Below are 12,500 nucleotides of genomic sequence, written 5' to 3' on the forward strand. Positions count from 1 at the left end.
ATTCAGCCAAGTCGGTGCTGAAAGCCTGTCACGGCCTCTGCTCCTTCCTTACAGATGCACCGTGTTGAAGCAGGGACGTCAATAGTTTACAATCACAGTGAAGTTACTTCAAAACAGGAAAAATCGCTTGAATAAAATAACAGTGGAAAGCAATAAGTAGGCAAAAGGATGGAAACAGACAGTTTTACTCATTGAAAAAAATAACAGTGGAAAGCAATAAGTAGGCAAAAGGATGGAAACAGCCAGTTTTACTCATTGAAAAAAATAACAGTGGAAAGCAATAAGTAGGCAAAAGGATGGAAACAGCCAGTTTTACTCATTGAAAAGGGCTTAGTGTGGTAGCGTTGCCTCTATTTCCGGAAGGTGGAAGGCGGAAAAAGGAATGGAAAGAAACTATCAATCTGGTAGCGTGGCCTTGTGGTCTAAGGCGCTGGATTTAGGCTCCAGTCTCTCTGGGGGCGTGGGTTCGAATCCCACCGCTGCCAGCAGTGGTTTTAATTACAGAGGCCCTGTGTGTACTCGATGAAGGTTCTGAAAACGTGGTGAGAGTACACTTTGCCTTTCAGCGGCCAGGTGCTCAGCCTATCTCCTTTCTGCTAAAGCAGTCAGACTGAGTCCTGCTCCCGGGGCACTGTTCTCTGTGGTTAAGTCATTGCTGACGATTTTAGTCAATACTGTGTTGATCTGTTCTTCAGAACTCGCCTCAGACTTGCTGTGACAACAACATTGCCGCAAGCCCTAACCTGCTAGGGATCAGGTTTGTTTTACGAAAAACAGGATTAGAATGCAGCTTTTCGCCCTAGTCAGCATCAGGGAGGCCTTTCCACCGGTCTTAGCGAGCCGGAGAGCGCAGGAGTGCAGGGTAGCGTGGCCGAGCGGTCCAAGGCGCTGGATTAAGGCTCCAGTCTCTTCGGGGGCGTGGGTTCGAATCCCACCGCTGCCAGTAGATGCTTTTGGAAGACTGCTGTGGCTGCGCAAAGTGATGCTGCGTGAACGTCCAAATTCAGCCGCTTTTACATTCCTTGCAATTCAGCCAAGTCGGTGCTGAAAGCCTGTCACGGCCTCTGCTCCTTCCTTACAGATGCACCGTGTTGAAGCAGGGACGTCAATAGTTTACAATCACAGTGAAGTTACTTCAAAACAGGAAAAATCGCTTGAATAAAATAACAGTGGAAAGCAATAAGTAGGCAAAAGGATGGAAACAGCCAGTTTTACTCATTGAAAAAAATAAAAGTGGAAAGCAATAAGTAGGCAAAAGGATGGAAACAGCCAGTTTTACTCATTGAAAAGGGCTTAGTGTGGTAGCGTTGCCTCTATTTCCGGAAGGTGGAAGGTGGAAAAAGGAATGGAAAGAATCTATCAACATGGTAGCGTGGCCGAGTGGTCTAAGGCGCTGGATTTAGGCTCCAGTCTCTCTGGGGGCGTGGGTTCGAATCCCACCGCTGCCAGCTGTGGTTTTAATTACAGAGGCCCTGTGTGTACTCGATGAAGGTTCTGAAAACGTGGTGAGAGTACACTTTGCCTTTCAGCGGCCAGGTGCTCAGCCTATCTTCTTTCTGCTAAAGCAGTCAGACTGAGTCCTGCTCCCGGGGCACTGTTCTCCTCTGTGGTTAAGTGACTACCGAAAGTTTCATTGCTGACGATTTTAGTCAATCATGTGTTGATCTGTTCTTCAGAATTCGCCTCAGACTTGCTGTGACAGCAACATTGCCGCAAAAACAGGATTAGAATGCAGCTTTTCGCCCTAGTCAGCATCAGGGAGGCCTTTCCACCGGTCTTAGCGAGCCGGAGAGCGCAGGAGTGCAGGGTAGCGTGGCCGAGCGGTCCAAGGCGCTGGATTAAGGCTCCAGTCTCTTCGGGGGCGTGGGTTTGAATCCCACCGCTGCCAGTAGATGCTTTTGGAAGACTGCTGTGGCTGCTCAAAGTGATGCTGCGTGAACGTCCAAATTCAGCCGCTTTTACATTCCTTGCAATTCAGCCAAGTCGGTGCTGAAAGCCTGTCACGGCCTCTGCTCCTTCCTTACAGATGGATCTGTTCTTCAGAATTCGCCTCAGACTTGCTGTGACAGCAACATTGCCGCAAGCCCTAACCTGCTAGGGATCTGGTTTGTTTTATGAAAAACAGGATTAGAATGCAGCTTTTCGCCCTAGTCAGCATCAGGGAGGCCTTTCCACCGGTCTTAGAGAGCCGGAGAGCGCAGGAGTGCAGGGTAGCGTGGCCGAGCGGTCCAAGGCGCTGGATTAAGGCTCCAGTCTCTTCGGGGTCGTGGGTTCGAATCCCACCGGTGCCAGTAGATGCTTTTGGAAGACTGCTGTGGCTGCTCAAAGTGATGCTGCGTGAACGTCCAAATTCAGCCGCTTTTACATTCCTTGCAATTCAGCCAAGTCGGTGCTGAAAGCCTGTCACGGCCTCTGCTCCTTCCTTACAGATGCACCGTGTTGAAGCAGGGACGTCAATAGTTTACAATCACAGTGAAGTTACTTCAAAACAGGAAAAATCGCTTGAATAAAATAACAGTGGAAAGCAATAAGTAGGCAAAAGGATGGAAACAGCCAGTTTTACTCATTGAAAAAAATAACAGTGGAAAGCAATAAGTAGGCAAAAGGATGGAAACAGCCAGTTTTACTCATTGAAAAAAATAACAGTGGAAAGCAATAAGTAGGCAAAAAGATGGAAACAGCCAGTTTTACTCATTGAAAAGGGCTTAGTGTGGTAGCGTTGCCTCTATTTCCGGAAGGTGGAAGGTGGAAAAAGGAATGGAAAGAAACTATCAACCTGGTAGCGTGGCCGAGTGGTCTAAGGCGCTGGATTTAGGCTCCAGTCTCTCTGGGGGCGTGGGTTCGAATCCCACCGCTGCCAGCTGTGGTTTTAATTACAGAGGCCCTGTGTGTACTCGATGAAGGTTCTGAAAACGTGGTGAGAGTACACTTTGCCTTTCAGCGGCCAGGTGCTCAGCCTATCTCCTTTCTGCTAAAGCAGTCAGACTGAGTCCTGCTCCCGGGGCACTGTTCTCCTCTGTGGTTAAGTGACTACCGAAAGTTTCATTGCTGACGATTTTAGTCAATCCTGTGTTGATCTGTTCTTCAGAATTCGCCTCAGACTTGCTGTGACAGCAACATTGCCGCAAACCCTAACCTGCTAGGGATCAGGTTTGTTTTACGAAAAACAGGATTAGAATGCAGCTTTTCGCCCTAGTCAGCATCAGGGAGGCCTTTCCACCGGTCTTAGCGAGCCGGAGAGCGCAGGAGTGCAGGGTAGCGTGGCCGAGCGGTCCAAGGCGCTGGATTAAGGCTCCAGTCTCTTCGGGGGCGTGGGTTCGAATCCCACCGCTGCCAGTAGATGCTTTTGGAAGACTGCTGTGGCTGCGCAAAGTGATGCTGCGTGAACGTCCAAATTCAGCCGCTTTTACATTCCTTGCAATTCAGCCAAGTCGGTGCTGAAAGCCTGTCACGGCCTCTGCTCCTTCCTTACAGATGCACCGTGTTGAAGCAGGGACGTCAATAGTTTACAATCACAGTGAAGTTACTTCAAAACAGGAAAAATCGCTTGAATAAAATAACAGTGGAAAGCAATAAGTAGGCAAAAGGATGGAAACAGCCAGTTTTACTCATTGAAAAAAATAACAGTGGAAAGCAATAAGTAGGCAAAAGGATGGAAACAGCCAGTTTTACTCATTGAAAAGGGCTTAGTGTGGTAGCGTTGCCTCTATTTCCGGAAGGTGGAAGGTGGAAAAAGGAATGGAAAGAAACTATCAACCTGGTAGCGTGGCCGAGTGGTCTAAGGCGCTGGATTTAGGCTCCAGTCTCTCTGGGGGCGTGGGTTCGAATCCCACCGCTGCCAGCTGTGGTTTTAATTACAGAGGCCCTGTGTGTACTCGATGAAGGTTCTGAAAACGTGGTGAGAGTACACTTTGCCTTTCAGCGGCCAGGTGCTCAGCCTATCTCCTTTCTGCTAAAGCAGTCAGACTGAGTCCTGCTCCCGGGGCACTGTTCTCCTCTGTGGTTAAGTGACTACCGAAAGTTTCATTGCTGACGATTTTAGTCAATCCTGTGTTGATCTGTTCTTCAGAATTCGCCTCAGACTTGCTGTGACAGCAACATTGCCGCAAGCCCTAACCTGCTAGGGATCAGGTTTGTTTTACGAAAAACAGGATTAGAATGCAGCTTTTCGCCCTAGTCAGCATCAGGGAGGCCTTTCCACCGGTCTTAGCGAGCCGGAGAGCGCAGGAGTGCAGGGTAGCGTGGCCGAGCGGTCCAAGGCGCTGGATTAAGGCTCCAGTCTCTTTGGGGTCGTGAGTTCGAATCCCACCGCTGCCAGTAGATGCTTTTGGAAGACTGCTGTGGCTGCTCAAAGTGATGCTGCGTGAACGTCCAAATTCAGCCGCTTTTACATTCCTTGCAATTCAGCCAAGTCGGTGCTGAAAGCCTGTCACGGCCTCTGCTCCTTCCTTACAGATGCACCGTGTTGAAGCAGGGACGTCAATAGTTTACAATCACAGTGAAGTTACTTCAAAACAGGAAAAATCGCTTGAATAAAATAACAGTGGAAAGCAATAAGTAGGCAAAAGGATGGAAACAGCCAGTTTTACTCATTGAAAAAAATAACAGTGGAAAGCAATAAGTAGGCAAAAGGATGGAAACAGCCAGTTTTACTCATTGAAAAAAATAACAGTGGAAAGCAATAAGTAGGCAAAAGGATGGAAACAGCCAGTTTTACTCATTGAAAAGGGCTTAGTGTGGTAGCGTTGCCTCTATTTCCGGAAGGTGGAAGGCGGAAAAAGGAATGGAAAGAAACTATCAATCTGGTAGCGTGGCCGAGTGGTCTAAGGCGCTGGATTTAGGCTCCAGTCTCTCTGGGGGCGTGGGTTCGAATCCCACCGCTGCCAGCTGTGGTTTTAATTACAGAGGCCCTGTGTGTACTCGATGAAGGTTCTGAAAACGTGGTGAGAGTACACTTTGCCTTTCAGCGGCCAGGTGCTCAGCCTATCTCCTTTCTGCTAAAGCAGTCAGACTGAGTCCTGCTCCCGGGGCACTGTTCTCTGTGGTTAAGTCATTGCTGACGATTTTAGTCAATACTGTGTTGATCTGTTCTTCAGAACTCACCTCAGACTTGCTGTGACAGCAACATTGCCGCAAGCCCTAACCTGCTAGGGATCAGGTTTGTTTTACGAAAAACAGGATTAGAATGCAGCTTTTCGCCCTAGTCAGCATCAGGGAGGCCTTTCCACCGGTCTTAGCGAGCCGGAGAGCGCAGGAGTGCAGGGTAGCGTGGCCGAGCGGTCCAAGGCGCTGGATTAAGGCTCCAGTCTCTTCGGGGGCGTGGGTTCGAATCCCACCGCTGCCAGTAGATGCTTTTGGAAGACTGCTGTGGCTGCGCAAAGTGATGCTGCGTGAACGTCCAAATTCAGCCGCTTTTACATTCCTTGCAATTCAGCCAAGTCGGTGCTGAAAGCCTGTCACGGCCTCTGCTCCTTCCTTACAGATGCACCGTGTTGAAGCAGGGACGTCAATAGTTTACAATCACAGTGAAGTTACTTCAAAACAGGAAAAATCGCTTGAATAAAATAACAGTGGAAAGCAATAAGTAGGCAAAAGGATGGAAACAGCCAGTTTTACTCATTGAAAAAAATAACAGTGGAAAGCAATAAGTAGGCAAAAGGATGGAAACAGCCAGTTTTACTCATTGAAAAGGGCTTAGTGTGGTAGCGTTGCCTCTATTTCCGGAAGGTGGAAGGTGGAAAAAGGAATGGAAAGAAACTATCAACCTGGTAGCGTGGCCGAGTGGTCTAAGGCGCTGGATTTAGGCTCCAGTCTCTCTGGGGGCGTGGGTTCGAATCCCACCGCTGCCAGCTGTGGTTTTAATTACAGAGGCCCTGTGTGTACTCGATGAAGGTTCTGAAAACGTGGTGAGAGTACACTTTGCCTTTCAGCGGCCAGGTGCTCAGCCTATCTCCTTTCTGCTAAAGCAGTCAGACTGAGTCCTGCTCCCGGGGCACTGTTCTCCTCTGTGGTTAAGTGACTACCGAAAGTTTCATTGCTGACGATTTTAGTCAATCCTGTGTTGATCTGTTCTTCAGAATTCGCCTCAGACTTGCTGTGACAGCAACATTGCCGCAAGCCCTAACCTGCTAGGGATCAGGTTTGTTTTACGAAAAACAGGATTAGAATGCAGCTTTTCGCCCTAGTCAGCATCAGGGAGGCCTTTCCACCGGTCTTAGCGAGCCGGAGAGCGCAGGAGTGCAGGGTAGCGTGGCCGAGCGGTCCAAGGCGCTGGATTAAGGCTCCAGTCTCTTTGGGGTCGTGAGTTCGAATCCCACCGCTGCCAGTAGATGCTTTTGGAAGACTGCTGTGGCTGCTCAAAGTGATGCTGCGTGAACGTCCAAATTCAGCCGCTTTTACATTCCTTGCAATTCAGCCAAGTCGGTGCTGAAAGCCTGTCACGGCCTCTGCTCCTTCCTTACAGATGCACCGTGTTGAAGCAGGGACGTCAATAGTTTACAATCACAGTGAAGTTACTTCAAAACAGGAAAAATCGCTTGAATAAAATAACAGTGGAAAGCAATAAGTAGGCAAAAGGATGGAAACAGCCAGTTTTACTCATTGAAAAAAATAACAGTGGAAAGCAATAAGTAGGCAAAAGGATGGAAACAGCCAGTTTTACTCATTGAAAAAAATAACAGTGGAAAGCAATAAGTAGGCAAAAGGATGGAAACAGCCAGTTTTACTCATTGAAAAGGGCTTAGTGTGGTAGCGTTGCCTCTATTTCCGGAAGGTGGAAGGCGGAAAAAGGAATGGAAAGAAACTATCAATCTGGTAGCGTGGCCGAGTGGTCTAAGGCGCTGGATTTAGGCTCCAGTCTCTCTGGGGGCGTGGGTTCGAATCCCACCGCTGCCAGCTGTGGTTTTAATTACAGAGGCCCTGTGTGTACTCGATGAAGGTTCTGAAAACGTGGTGAGAGTACACTTTGCCTTTCAGCGGCCAGGTGCTCAGCCTATCTCCTTTCTGCTAAAGCAGTCAGACTGAGTCCTGCTCCCGGGGCACTGTTCTCTGTGGTTAAGTCATTGCTGACGATTTTAGTCAATACTGTGTTGATCTGTTCTTCAGAACTCACCTCAGACTTGCTGTGACAGCAACATTGCCGCAAGCCCTAACCTGCTAGGGATCAGGTTTGTTTTACGAAAAACAGGATTAGAATGCAGCTTTTCGCCCTAGTCAGCATCAGGGAGGCCTTTCCACCGGTCTTAGCGAGCCGGAGAGCGCAGGAGTGCAGGGTAGCGTGGCCGAGCGGTCCAAGGCGCTGGATTAAGGCTCCAGTCTCTTCGGGGGCGTGGGTTCGAATCCCACCGCTGCCAGTAGATGCTTTTGGAAGACTGCTGTGGCTGCGCAAAGTGATGCTGCGTGAACGTCCAAATTCAGCCGCTTTTACATTCCTTGCAATTCAGCCAAGTCGGTGCTGAAAGCCTGTCACGGCCTCTGCTCCTTCCTTACAGATGCACCGTGTTGAAGCAGGGACGTCAATAGTTTACAATCACAGTGAAGTTACTTCAAAACAGGAAAAATCGCTTGAATAAAATAACAGTGGAAAGCAATAAGTAGGCAAAAGGATGGAAACAGCCAGTTTTACTCATTGAAAAAAATAACAGTGGAAAGCAATAAGTAGGCAAAAGGATGGAAACAGCCAGTTTTACTCATTGAAAAAAATAACAGTGGAAAGCAATAAGTAGGCAAAAGGATGGAAACAGCCAGTTTTACTCATTGAAAAGGGCTTAGTGTGGTAGCGTTGCCTCTATTTCCGGAAGGTGGAAGGTGGAAAAAGGAATGGAAAGAAACTATCAACCTGGTAGCGTGGCCGAGTGGTCTAAGGCGCTGGATTTAGGCTCCAGTCTCTCTGGGGGCGTGGGTTCGAATCCCACCGCTGCCAGCTGTGGTTTTAATTACAGAGGCCCTGTGTGTACTCGATGAAGGTTCTGAAAACGTGGTGAGAGTACACTTTGCCTTTCAGCGGCCAGGTGCTCAGCCTATCTCCTTTCTGCTAAAGCAGTCAGACTGAGTCCTGCTCCCGGGGCACTGTTCTCCTCTGTGGTTAAGTGACTACCGAAAGTTTCATTGCTGACGATTTTAGTCAATCCTGTGTTGATCTGTTCTTCAGAATTCGCCTCAGACTTGCTGTGACAGCAACATTGCCGCAAGCCCTAACCTGCTAGGGATCAGGTTTGTTTTACGAAAAACAGGATTAGAATGCAGCTTTTCGCCCTAGTCAGCATCAGGGAGGCCTTTCCACCGGTCTTAGCGAGCCGGAGAGCGCAGGAGTGCAGGGTAGCGTGGCCGAGCGGTCCAAGGCGCTGGATTAAGGCTCCAGTCTCTTTGGGGTCGTGAGTTCGAATCCCACCGCTGCCAGTAGATGCTTTTGGAAGACTGCTGTGGCTGCTCAAAGTGATGCTGCGTGAACGTCCAAATTCAGCCGCTTTTACATTCCTTGCAATTCAGCCAAGTCGGTGCTGAAAGCCTGTCACGGCCTCTGCTCCTTCCTTACAGATGCACCGTGTTGAAGCAGGGACGTCAATAGTTTACAATCACAGTGAAGTTACTTCAAAACAGGAAAAATCGCTTGAATAAAATAACAGTGGAAAGCAATAAGTAGGCAAAAGGATGGAAACAGCCAGTTTTACTCATTGAAAAAAATAACAGTGGAAAGCAATAAGTAGGCAAAAGGATGGAAACAGCCAGTTTTACTCATTGAAAAAAATAACAGTGGAAAGCAATAAGTAGGCAAAAGGATGGAAACAGCCAGTTTTACTCATTGAAAAGGGCTTAGTGTGGTAGCGTTGCCTCTATTTCCGGAAGGTGGAAGGCGGAAAAAGGAATGGAAAGAAACTATCAATCTGGTAGCGTGGCCGAGTGGTCTAAGGCGCTGGATTTAGGCTCCAGTCTCTCTGGGGGCGTGGGTTCGAATCCCACCGCTGCCAGCTGTGGTTTTAATTACAGAGGCCCTGTGTGTACTCGATGAAGGTTCTGAAAACGTGGTGAGAGTACACTTTGCCTTTCAGCGGCCAGGTGCTCAGCCTATCTCCTTTCTGCTAAAGCAGTCAGACTGAGTCCTGCTCCCGGGGCACTGTTCTCTGTGGTTAAGTCATTGCTGACGATTTTAGTCAATACTGTGTTGATCTGTTCTTCAGAACTCACCTCAGACTTGCTGTGACAGCAACATTGCCGCAAGCCCTAACCTGCTAGGGATCAGGTTTGTTTTACGAAAAACAGGATTAGAATGCAGCTTTTCGCCCTAGTCAGCATCAGGGAGGCCTTTCCACCGGTCTTAGCGAGCCGGAGAGCGCAGGAGTGCAGGGTAGCGTGGCCGAGCGGTCCAAGGCGCTGGATTAAGGCTCCAGTCTCTTCGGGGGCGTGGGTTCGAATCCCACCGCTGCCAGTAGATGCTTTTGGAAGACTGCTGTGGCTGCGCAAAGTGATGCTGCGTGAACGTCCAAATTCAGCCGCTTTTACATTCCTTGCAATTCAGCCAAGTCGGTGCTGAAAGCCTGTCACGGCCTCTGCTCCTTCCTTACAGATGCACCGTGTTGAAGCAGGGACGTCAATAGTTTACAATCACAGTGAAGTTACTTCAAAACAGGAAAAATCGCTTGAATAAAATAACAGTGGAAAGCAATAAGTAGGCAAAAGGATGGAAACAGCCAGTTTTACTCATTGAAAAAAATAACAGTGGAAAGCAATAAGTAGGCAAAAGGATGGAAACAGCCAGTTTTACTCATTGAAAAAAATAACAGTGGAAAGCAATAAGTAGGCAAAAGGATGGAAACAGCCAGTTTTACTCATTGAAAAGGGCTTAGTGTGGTAGCGTTGCCTCTATTTCCGGAAGGTGGAAGGTGGAAAAAGGAATGGAAAGAAACTATCAACCTGGTAGCGTGGCCGAGTGGTCTAAGGCGCTGGATTTAGGCTCCAGTCTCTCTGGGGGCGTGGGTTCGAATCCCACCGCTGCCAGCTGTGGTTTTAATTACAGAGGCCCTGTGTGTACTCGATGAAGGTTCTGAAAACGTGGTGAGAGTACACTTTGCCTTTCAGCGGCCAGGTGCTCAGCCTATCTCCTTTCTGCTAAAGCAGTCAGACTGAGTCCTGCTCCCGGGGCACTGTTCTCCTCTGTGGTTAAGTGACTACCGAAAGTTTCATTGCTGACGATTTTAGTCAATCCTGTGTTGATCTGTTCTTCAGAATTCGCCTCAGACTTGCTGTGACAGCAACATTGCCGCAAGCCCTAACCTGCTAGGGATCTGGTTTGTCTTACGAAAAACAGGATTAGAATGCAGCTTTTCGCCCTAGTCAGCATCAGGGAGGCCTTTCCACCGGTCTTAGAGAGCCGGAGAGCGCAGGAGTGCAGGGTAGCGTGGCCGAGCGGTCCAAGGCGCTGGATTAAGGCTCCAGTCTCTTCGGGGGCGTGGGATCGAATCCCACCGCTGCCAGTAGATGCTTTTGGAAGACTGCTGTGGCTGCGCAAAGTGATGCTGCGTGAACGTCCAAATTCAGCCGCTTTTACATTCCTTGCAATTCAGCCAAGTCGGTGCTGAAAGCCTGTCACGGCCTCTGCTCCTTCCTTACAGATGCACCGTGTTGAAGCAGGGACGTCAATAGTTTACAATCACAGTGAAGTTACTTCAAAACAGGAAAAATCGCTTGAATAAAATAACAGTGGAAAGCAATAAGTAGGCAAAAGGATGGAAACAGCCAGTTTTACTCATTGAAAAAAATAACAGTGGAAAGCAATAAGTAGGCAAAAGGATGGAAACAGCCAGTTTTACTCATTGAAAAGGGCTTAGTGTGGTAGCGTTGCCTCTATTTCCGGAAGGTGGAAGGTGGAAAAAGGAATGGAAAGAAACTATCAACCTGGTAGCGTGGCCGAGTGGTCTAAGGCGCTGGATTTAGGCTCCAGTCTCTCTGGGGGCGTGGGTTCGAATCCCACCGCTGCCAGCTGTGGTTTTAATTACAGAGGCCCTGTGTGTACTCGATGAAGGTTCTGAAAACGTGGTGAGAGTACACTTTGCCTTTCAGCAGCCAGGTGCTCAGCCTATCTCCTTTCTGCTAAAGCAGTCAGACTGAGTCCTGCTCCCGGGGCACTGTTCTCCTCTGTGGTTAAGTGACTACCGAAAGTTTCATTGCTGACGATTTTAGTCAATCCTGTGTTGATCTGTTCTTCAGAATTCGCCTCAGACTTGCTGTGACAGCAACATTGCCGCAAGCCCTAACCTGCTAGGGATCAGGTTTGTTTTACGAAAAACAGGATTAGAATGCAGCTTTTCGCCCTAGTCAGCATCAGGGAGGCCTTTCCACCGGTCTTAGCGAGCCGGAGAGCGCAGGAGTGCAGGGTAGCGTGGCCGAGCGGTCCAAGGCGCTGGATTAAGGCTCCAGTCTCTTCGGGGGCGTGGGTTCGAATCCCACCGCTGCCAGTAGATGCTTTTGGAAGACTGCTGTGGCTGCTCAAAGTGATGCTGCGTGAACGTCCAAATTCAGCCGCTTTTACATTCCTTGCAATTCAGCCAAGTCGGTGCTGAAAGCCTGTCACGGCCTCTGCTCCTTCCTTACAGATGCACCGTGTTGAAGCAGGGACGTCAATAGTTTACAATCACAGTGAAGTTACTTCAAAACAGGAAAAATCGCTTGAATAAAATAACAGTGGAAAGCAATAAGTAGGCAAAAGGATGGAAACAGCCAGTTTTACTCATTGAAAAAAATAACAGTGGAAAGCAATAAGTAGGCAAAAGGATGGAAACAGCCAGTTTTACTCATTGAAAAAAATAACAGTGGAAAGCAATAAGTAGGCAAAAGGATGGAAACAGCCAGTTTTACTCATTGAAAAGGGCTTAGTGTGGTAGCGCTGCCTCTATTTCCGGAAGGTGGAAGGCGGAAAAAGGAATGGAAAGAAACTATCAATCTGGTAGCGTGGCCGAGTGGTCTAAGGCGCTGGATTTAGGCTCCAGTCTCTCTGGGGGCGTGGGTTCGAATCCCACCGCTGCCAGCTGTGGTTTTAATTACAGAGGCCCTGTGTGTACTCGATGAAGGTTCTGAAAACGTGGTGAGAGTACACTTTGCCTTTCAGCGGCCAGGTGCTCAGCCTATCTCCTTTCTGCTAAAGCAGTCAGACTGAGTCCTGCTCCCGGGGCACTGTTCTCTGTGGTTAAGTCATTGCTGACGATTTTAGTCAATACTGTGTTGATCTGTTCTTCAGAACTCACCTCAGACTTGCTGTGACAGCAACATTGCCGCAAGCCCTAACCTGCTAGGGATCAGGTTTGTTTTACGAAAAACAGGATTAGAATGCAGCTTTTCGCCCTAGTCAGCATCAGGGAGGCCTTTCCACCGGTCTTAGCGAGCCGGAGAGCGCAGGAGTGCAGGGTAGCGTGGCCGAGCGGTCCAAGGCGCTGGATTAAGGCTCCAGTCTCTTCGGGGGCGTGGGTTCGAATCCCACCGCTGCCAGTAGATGCTTTTGGAAGACTGCT

At 48.9% G+C, this 12,500-nt stretch overlaps 1 protein-coding gene and 25 non-coding genes across 28 annotated transcripts in view; all 26 read left to right on the plus strand.

Moving 5' to 3' along the window:
• Positions 1-12,500, plus strand: part of LOC127953344 (zinc finger protein 271-like) — an 838,866-nt gene that overhangs the window by 406,390 nt on the left and 419,976 nt on the right. The gene's annotated exons all lie outside the window — the stretch shown is intronic.
• On the plus strand, positions 404-485 carry trnal-uag (transfer RNA leucine (anticodon UAG)). Its single transcript has one exon. It is a non-coding gene; the product is annotated as a tRNA-Leu (tRNA).
• Positions 862-943, plus strand: trnal-aag (transfer RNA leucine (anticodon AAG)). The gene has a single exon. It is a non-coding gene; the product is annotated as a tRNA-Leu (tRNA).
• trnal-uag (transfer RNA leucine (anticodon UAG)) lies at positions 1,367-1,448 on the plus strand. The gene has a single exon. It is a non-coding gene; the product is annotated as a tRNA-Leu (tRNA).
• trnal-aag (transfer RNA leucine (anticodon AAG)) lies at positions 1,807-1,888 on the plus strand. Its single transcript has one exon. It is a non-coding gene; the product is annotated as a tRNA-Leu (tRNA).
• trnal-aag (transfer RNA leucine (anticodon AAG)) lies at positions 2,210-2,291 on the plus strand. Its single transcript has one exon. It is a non-coding gene; the product is annotated as a tRNA-Leu (tRNA).
• Positions 2,779-2,860, plus strand: trnal-uag (transfer RNA leucine (anticodon UAG)). The gene has a single exon. It is a non-coding gene; the product is annotated as a tRNA-Leu (tRNA).
• On the plus strand, positions 3,255-3,336 carry trnal-aag (transfer RNA leucine (anticodon AAG)). The gene has a single exon. It is a non-coding gene; the product is annotated as a tRNA-Leu (tRNA).
• trnal-uag (transfer RNA leucine (anticodon UAG)) lies at positions 3,760-3,841 on the plus strand. Its single transcript has one exon. It is a non-coding gene; the product is annotated as a tRNA-Leu (tRNA).
• trnal-aag (transfer RNA leucine (anticodon AAG)) lies at positions 4,236-4,317 on the plus strand. Its single transcript has one exon. It is a non-coding gene; the product is annotated as a tRNA-Leu (tRNA).
• trnal-uag (transfer RNA leucine (anticodon UAG)) lies at positions 4,805-4,886 on the plus strand. Its single transcript has one exon. It is a non-coding gene; the product is annotated as a tRNA-Leu (tRNA).
• Positions 5,263-5,344, plus strand: trnal-aag (transfer RNA leucine (anticodon AAG)). Its single transcript has one exon. It is a non-coding gene; the product is annotated as a tRNA-Leu (tRNA).
• On the plus strand, positions 5,768-5,849 carry trnal-uag (transfer RNA leucine (anticodon UAG)). The gene has a single exon. It is a non-coding gene; the product is annotated as a tRNA-Leu (tRNA).
• Positions 6,244-6,325, plus strand: trnal-aag (transfer RNA leucine (anticodon AAG)). Its single transcript has one exon. It is a non-coding gene; the product is annotated as a tRNA-Leu (tRNA).
• On the plus strand, positions 6,813-6,894 carry trnal-uag (transfer RNA leucine (anticodon UAG)). The gene has a single exon. It is a non-coding gene; the product is annotated as a tRNA-Leu (tRNA).
• Positions 7,271-7,352, plus strand: trnal-aag (transfer RNA leucine (anticodon AAG)). The gene has a single exon. It is a non-coding gene; the product is annotated as a tRNA-Leu (tRNA).
• Positions 7,840-7,921, plus strand: trnal-uag (transfer RNA leucine (anticodon UAG)). The gene has a single exon. It is a non-coding gene; the product is annotated as a tRNA-Leu (tRNA).
• trnal-aag (transfer RNA leucine (anticodon AAG)) lies at positions 8,316-8,397 on the plus strand. Its single transcript has one exon. It is a non-coding gene; the product is annotated as a tRNA-Leu (tRNA).
• Positions 8,885-8,966, plus strand: trnal-uag (transfer RNA leucine (anticodon UAG)). The gene has a single exon. It is a non-coding gene; the product is annotated as a tRNA-Leu (tRNA).
• Positions 9,343-9,424, plus strand: trnal-aag (transfer RNA leucine (anticodon AAG)). The gene has a single exon. It is a non-coding gene; the product is annotated as a tRNA-Leu (tRNA).
• On the plus strand, positions 9,912-9,993 carry trnal-uag (transfer RNA leucine (anticodon UAG)). The gene has a single exon. It is a non-coding gene; the product is annotated as a tRNA-Leu (tRNA).
• trnal-aag (transfer RNA leucine (anticodon AAG)) lies at positions 10,388-10,469 on the plus strand. The gene has a single exon. It is a non-coding gene; the product is annotated as a tRNA-Leu (tRNA).
• trnal-uag (transfer RNA leucine (anticodon UAG)) lies at positions 10,893-10,974 on the plus strand. Its single transcript has one exon. It is a non-coding gene; the product is annotated as a tRNA-Leu (tRNA).
• On the plus strand, positions 11,369-11,450 carry trnal-aag (transfer RNA leucine (anticodon AAG)). Its single transcript has one exon. It is a non-coding gene; the product is annotated as a tRNA-Leu (tRNA).
• Positions 11,938-12,019, plus strand: trnal-uag (transfer RNA leucine (anticodon UAG)). The gene has a single exon. It is a non-coding gene; the product is annotated as a tRNA-Leu (tRNA).
• On the plus strand, positions 12,396-12,477 carry trnal-aag (transfer RNA leucine (anticodon AAG)). The gene has a single exon. It is a non-coding gene; the product is annotated as a tRNA-Leu (tRNA).

The sequence above is a fragment of the Carassius gibelio genome, chromosome B3, assembly GCF_023724105.1.
Source record: "Carassius gibelio isolate Cgi1373 ecotype wild population from Czech Republic chromosome B3, carGib1.2-hapl.c, whole genome shotgun sequence".
NCBI lineage: Eukaryota > Metazoa > Chordata > Actinopteri > Cypriniformes > Cyprinidae > Carassius > Carassius gibelio.